Genomic DNA, 7500 nt, shown 5'->3' with positions numbered 1-7500 from the left:
CGTTTGAGTAAAAACGACTTCGATTACAATATTCTATTTTTCAAATCTCCAAATACCAAAGTATCTTTCCGTCAGATATAGCAAAACTGAATGATGAACTAAAAGATTGTAAATCCATATGAATGTTAAACTTACGGTTGAAATGTTCTTAGAAAAGTCTAGGTTTCTGTAAGCGAGGCCATACTCTGGTCATTCAATTAGAGGTTGGACGTAGGATGTGGGAGGAAAATAGCCCTTAGGCTGACATCTCTATGATCTCTCCCATACCCGTTCTTTGAAGCGTTCCATCATACATGACTATCTTCCTCCTCGCCGTGGAGACAAAGGTCTGATTGGTTAGGACCTCGTGAAGGGATTATCACATTGGATAATTTTTCCTCCAACCAATCGGCGGTACCGCCCATCTCCAGAACTCCCATATTCAATAAAAGGTGACAAAAAGAAACCAAATAACTACAGGCCTATAAGCTTGACTTCAATCGTAAGAAAAATTATGAAAAATATCATCAGAAATGCTATCGGACACCAATTACAAAGTAACTGCTTGATAAATGATAGCCAGCATGGATTCAGACGGAAACGTTCTTGCGTGACTAACTTATTCGAATTCTACAACACAGTCATCTCGAATCATGACAAAAGAAACAATATAGGGTTAATATATCTAGACTTTGCAAAAGCTTTTGATACCATCCACCACGAAAGGCTACTTACTAAATTAGCTTCACACGGAATAAATGGTAGCCTATTACGTTGGACTAGTAATTGTTTAAACGATCGAAAATAGAGAAATGTTGTAAATGGTAAAACTTCTAGATGAAAAAATGTTACGAGTGAAGTTTCTCAGGGTTCCGTTCTTGGGTCACTTCTGTTCATACTATAAATAAATAATACAGACTATGGACTGAAATCTATTGTCTCCAAATTTGCTGATAATACAAAACTGTGCGGAATGGCAAATAATCACTTAAATCAATTAGATATTCAAGAAGATAAACTACAGCAATGATCCGAAAAGTGGCTAATGAATTTTAACACAAGTAAATGCAAGGTTATGCACATAGGTAAAAATAACAATAAGTACGATTACAAGTTATTTGGAAATTCGTTAACAAAAGTGGATAGTGAAAAGGATCTCGGCGTAATTACCAGTAACGATCTCAAATCATCTAAGCATTGTATTTCAGCCTCTGAGAAAGCAAATAAGATTCTAGGACTGATTGCGCGATCTTTTGACTTCAAAAGTCTATCCCTCATTAATCGTTAGTTCGTCCACATTTGGAATATGCTGTTTCCGTATGGTCATCAAATCTCATTAAAGACATTGGCAGACTGGAAAAAGTACAACGGCGAGCCACAAAACTGATTCCAAATATCAAAAATAATTCATACGAAAATCGACTAAAACATATGAATCTACTTTTCCTAAAAAAGGTGACTTGATACATGTCTTTAAGATTCTAAAGGAAACTGACAACATCAAAAGTGACAAAATTTTCACACTGAATGAGAATCCGACAAGAAATAATGATCCCAAACTGTCCGGAAATAGATTTATTTTGGAAGTGGGTAGAAACAACTTCGCCAACAGTGCAAAGTAATTCAATTCTAAGCTTTAACATTAGTTTTGATAAACACCTAAGTAAGATGCTGTAATGCCTGCCATTTATTTTATTATTTGTTTGTTTGTTTGTTAAAAATTGTCTATTTGTGTATTATTATTTATTTGATTAACATTTATTATTGTTTATCTGTCCAATTATTATTTACTATTTATCTATTTTTTTATCATTTGATTTTACCTATTCATTTATTTATTCCATTTATTATTATTAATATTATTATTATCTTTATTTATTTATATATCATTATTATCATTTTTCGCATCCAACCTAGTTATGGACCAAAAGGTCTCCTTTCGGCATGTCGGCATACTCCTCCTTTGTAATCCTTTGTAAAATCACTATGGCAAACTATTTTTTCTCAACTAAAAATACATAGAATGCCATTAGATGAATTGAGGAAAATTATTTTCCTCCATCGTATCAGGTTCCTTCCCGAAACCTACGGGCTACAAACCTGCTCCAACAGTCGGAGGAACTTCGAAATGAGAGAGGTGAACATAAGAACAGAACAATATAAGAATGAAGGAGGCTGCAAGAGACCATGAAGCCTACACTAGGCAGTTTTATTTCCCTTACCACCTATCATCCTCATCCATAAAGTTATCTAGCCTTCTCTCAAAACAGTCAATATTTTCAGCGCTCACTACATGGTTACTGAGTCTATTCCATTCGTTAAGCACTCTATTCGTAAACCAGTTCTCGCCTATTTCTTTCTTAAATCTAAATTTGTCAATGAGACTAGATGAAGATTGGCGTCCCTTTTCATTCTCAACTCTGAAAACCCGGCTCACATTCTCTTCATGCTCCTCTTTCACCTTTACCTTTCTTTGTGTTTTTTTTATACATATTCTTTATTACTTCCCTTCCTATCGACTATTCGCTTGTGCTTGTTCCACTTCCCTCGTGCCTGATTTTTATTCTTTTTAACATTCTGTTTCTATTATTCTCCATCTTTTGTCCAGTTTTCTATTTTTTATCTCTCCTCGCACTTCCTTTGTCTTAGGATGACCTCTCCCCCTCCTGTTTAGCTTTAATCTTTAATCTTCAGTCTATTCTCCACGTTCCCACTAGGATTTAAGAATCTTTCTCTGCCGTTTTTTTTCAATTTTCCTTGTCTTATTTGCATAGGTTTTATGCTTTACTTACACTTTTCAAGTTCGTTAGTATTAAATAATACAAATATTTCATGTAGGTAAGAATATGCATGTATGCATATGCGCAATTATGTATATACGCACATATGCATATGCGCATGTATGCCTTATTGAATATGTGCATTTGCATATATATATCTACATGCATGTGTACCTATATGTATACATGTATATACTGTATGCATATATCCTTGTACAATATGCATGTACAACAGTTATATTGACCTCTTTCCTTGTTTTTCTCCTTCTTTCCTTCCTTCCTTCCTTTTCCTTCCTTGCTTCCTTTTTCCCTCTTTCATTCCTTTCCTCCCTCTTTTCTTCCTTCTTTGCTTCCACCCTCCCCTTCCTCTTTCCCTCCTCACACTGGCCAGCCGATGCATTTCTCGTTAGTTTCTCATTTTCTCCCCGACTACATTCGCTTTATTCATTATCTCCAAGTTCGCCCCTCGTTCTCTTTCTACTCTTTTTTTTTCCGTTTCCTCCCATTTCCTCTCTCCTATCTCTTCTTTTGCTAGTCTCTCTCTCTCTCTCTCGCGAGCGCTCTCGCTCTCAATCTCTATTCCCTTGGGCGCCATCTCTCCTCGCCACAGTCAGTCTATGGATGTCCCTTGTTCAAGCCACTGACTTAAAACTATGGGTGTTCTTTGCACTCCTAAAAGTACGTTTTGCTCGGTGTGACTATCGCTCAACGATGATCGTTCATGGCTCAATGGTGACCGTCAAACGATTGTCGAGAGCACTAGTTCTTTGTTTTTAAATGGGGTTGTTTTGCTTCGAGCTGGAAAGTACGAGGCTGATCATTTTAACCGATCTTACCAACGCGTTTACCCAAATATGATACCAGGCATGATGCGCGCCACCCGCCATTGGCTATGGTAGTAGGCTAATAATTATCGCACCGACCAAAACATACCTTTAACGCAATCTTTGCTGGACGACTGTCTCGAAGGTAAATGAAATTGCCTGATGGCAACCAGAACAGAAGGAAAAGATCCACTTAGCAAAGTTGATTCCGCCTCCTTTACATATTTTCTTATGGCTAACCATCATCCATCACCATCCCACTCCTATGAAGTGGAAAGTGAGAAACCCCTGGTAAGGCAAGCCCTGTCAGTTGAGGCAAGCGCAGTTCTTTTTTTAGGGTATTGTTTGGATCGCCTCCCCGCCTGACCAGGGCTGTTGGGAACCAACGCAAGAAACACGAAGCGACTCCCGGGAATCGAATTCACGACAAACTTTCTCATGTGCTCGACACGGTATCCACCGAGATTTTTTTTTTTTTTTTTCAGTCCGCCCTTTGACTGAACAATATCGTCTGTTCAAGGCGCCACTGGGATGAAAAACTATTTCATCTTTGGCCAGAGGGGACTTTCTCGACCCGACTGAAGTTGCATGGCACCTAAGGTCAGCACAAAACCCTCGAGTGTACCTAAAATGATCCGCTGACCTAAAACGAGGCTACGTTACTCAGCCCAACCGACCCGACCCCACGCCCCGGGATTTCCCCTCTCCATGGCCTTTGCACAGCAGCTGGCTACACAATTAGCTTAACAATAGTCAAAAGATAAAGTCTTGGAGAGCCTCTTGCTGTGCAAAACGAAGGAGAGTTGGGAATCTTCGCGATCGCCAGGTCGTGTTTACGAAGACACGGGCCCTGGCCAAAAAATGAAGGCTCTTGCGTAAGCCGATAGTTCCTATGAGTACCGAGGCAAGATGGACGTATTCTAAGTCTCCGAGAGCCTTGAGACACAAGATTATTTCTGAATCCCTGCAACAGTTTTGTATATTATCAGTTACCAGAAATGGCTGCAATGCGGACAGAAAGCAGAGAGACTCAAGTGACATCTGTGAGCAGATAGAGAAATAACGCACATTTGCTGTCAATTTTTTGTAGTTGAACTTTATCTTACCATTTCATTTATTCGTTTGTTCTATTCAATATATTTTTCTTTCCATTTTTCTATTTATTTATTCATATTTTATCTATTTATTTAATTACTTTATTTATTTGACAACAGAAATGCATCCATTTCCGCCTTGCACGCTGTGACTCCGAGCTCAATCCCCACGACTACCAGTGGGTGACACTTGTTGCCCAAGATGGACCGGGACAACAGCAGGGCTCTCCAACCACCCGCCCCCACTTTCAGTATGGTGAGTCACCATTGGTGGCGTATCTTTTCAACTTTGTTTTGGCTGAAAAGTGAGAGGCAGTTTCATGCAGCCAAGGGAGGGGAGGCACCAAGGGTGCATGGCGTTCGTCAACAGAATGAAATCGTCTGTCCTTAGCCAGAATAGAAAATATACGAGATGCGTTGCAGTTTTTGCAGAGATTTGTCTTGATACACACACACACACACACACACACACACACACACACACACACACACACACACACACACACACGTATATATATATATATATATATATATATATACATATACATATATATATACATATATATACATATATATATAATCATGAACGCTGATTATGCTGTGATATATATATATATATATATATATATATATATATATATATCACAGCATAGTCAGCGTTCATGATTTTTTTCTTAACACTTTCGATTCTTCTAATCTCTCCCAGTATTCTATCTCTTGTATATTTTGTATCTATAATCAAGTATGTAGCTTTAAAATAAAATTACCAGAAGATGCCTGAGGTATAGGCGAAACGTCGTAATGTTCTAGTTTTCATATCCAACCACAATGGATTCGATCGGAAACATTATCTATCATTTACCTAGTTCTAAGAAGCGAATAATTAGAAGAATCGAAAGTGTTACGAAAAAAATCACAAACACTGAGCATGCTGTGATACTAAATAGAAAATGTCTCAATGAAAAACCTGCTCCCTAAATTCACTAATATATGTATATATATGTATATATATATATATATATATATATATATATATATATATAAATATATATATATACATATATATATATATACATATATATGTATGTATATATACATATACACATACACACACATACACACTGGCCTCACAAGCCGGAGAACCGGGGTTCGATTCCCCGGCCGGGCGGAGACAAGTTGGGTTTGTCTCCTTTCACGTGTAGCCCCTGTTCACCTAGCAGCGAGTAGGTACGGGACGTTAGTCAAGGAGTTGTGACCTTGCTGTCCCGGTGTATGGAGTGTGAGTGGTCTCAGACCTACCCAGAGATCTGCTAATAATGAGCTCTAAGCTCACTGCCGTAGGGTGGTGTCTGGCTGTCTCGAAAAGAGGCTGCAGCAGATCCGAGGTGAATACACACACACACACACACACACACACACACATATATATATATATATATATAAATATATGAGAATTTCTCTCATATATATACATATATATACATATATATACATATATATATTATATATATATACATGTATATATACATATATATATACATACATACATGCATACATACATACATGCATACATACAAACATACACACATACATATACCAAAGGCTTTTTCCCCTTTATAAGGGAGATAGCCAAAAAACAAAGGCATAAAAACTACTTCCACTCATTCTATGCCTAAATTCACTAATATATATATATATATATATATATATATATATATATATATATGTATATATATATACATATATATATATATATATATATATATATATATATATATATATATATATATATATATACTGTATATATATATATATACACAGTGGGAGGTGAGCCAGCTGTTGTTTGCGGACGACACTGCGCTTGTGGCAGGATCGGAGGAGGGATTGAGGAAGTTGGTGACAGAGTTTGGGAGAGTGTGTGATAGAAGAAAGCTGAAGATAAATGTGGGTAAAAGTAAGGTGATGAGATGTACAAGGGGTGAAAGTGCCAGTAGACTGGAAGTGAGCATTAAGGGAGAGCGACTGGAGGAAGTGGCTAGTTTAGATTCTTGAGTGCAAATGTGGCAGGAAAAGGTGGAGTGAAGGTGGAGGTAGAATGTAGATTGAGAGAAGCGAGTAAATGCCTTGGTGGATTAAAAAGTGTAATGAGGAATAGACATTTGGGAATGGATGCTAAGAGGTGACTGTATGAAGGAGTGATTGTGCCAACAGCACTGTATGGGGCAGAAACATGGAACATAAGAGAGGAAAAGAGAAGGAGCTTGAATGCGTTTGAGATGAGGTGTCTGAGAAGTATGATGGGGGTTACTAGGCTAGAGTGAGAAATGAGGAGGTGAGGAGGAGAACAGGGGTGGAAAGGGGGTTGGGATATAGGGTTGATGAAAGAGTATTAGGATGGTTTGGACACATGAAAAGAATGAGTGAAGAAAGACTAGTAAAAGAGGTATGGAAGGCAGATGTGGAGGGAGTGAACATGAAGGGACGTTCTAGGATGAGGTGGATGGATGGGGTGAAGGGGGCTTTGGGGAAGAGGGGAATGTCTGTTGAGGAAGGACGGGAGAGGACAGAAGACTGGGGTGAATGGAGAATGGTTGTATATGGATGATGTTGTGATGCAGAGGTGGAATGGGCGGGGGGATGGGAGGTGAGGTAGTATGTGTGAGCAAATTTTGACGCAGCCCAAAGGGATTTCTCCCCGTCTTCTCCTTTATGCATAGGGGGACGGAGAGGGGGGGCCGCCGATTTAATGAAGCGGCCTTGCTGTGGATGTGCTGTGTCTTGCGACACTGCTTCTGACCCAGGGCAGTGGACAAGGTGCAGGGA

General features: G+C 38.7%; 1 protein-coding gene across 9 annotated transcripts in view; it reads right to left on the bottom strand.

The window, feature by feature from the left end:
- The window catches only part of RyR (Ryanodine receptor), a 636026-nt gene that overhangs the window by 594759 nt on the left and 33767 nt on the right, over positions 1–7500 (bottom strand). The gene's annotated exons all lie outside the window — the stretch shown is intronic.

The sequence above is a fragment of the Oratosquilla oratoria genome, chromosome 32, assembly GCF_046742065.1.
Source record: "Oratosquilla oratoria isolate Oo_2021 chromosome 32, ASM4674206v1, whole genome shotgun sequence".
NCBI classification, from domain to species: domain Eukaryota; kingdom Metazoa; phylum Arthropoda; class Malacostraca; order Stomatopoda; family Squillidae; genus Oratosquilla; species Oratosquilla oratoria.
Note: the sequence above shows the minus strand (reverse complement) of the source record. Positions and strands in the feature narration are given on the sequence as shown.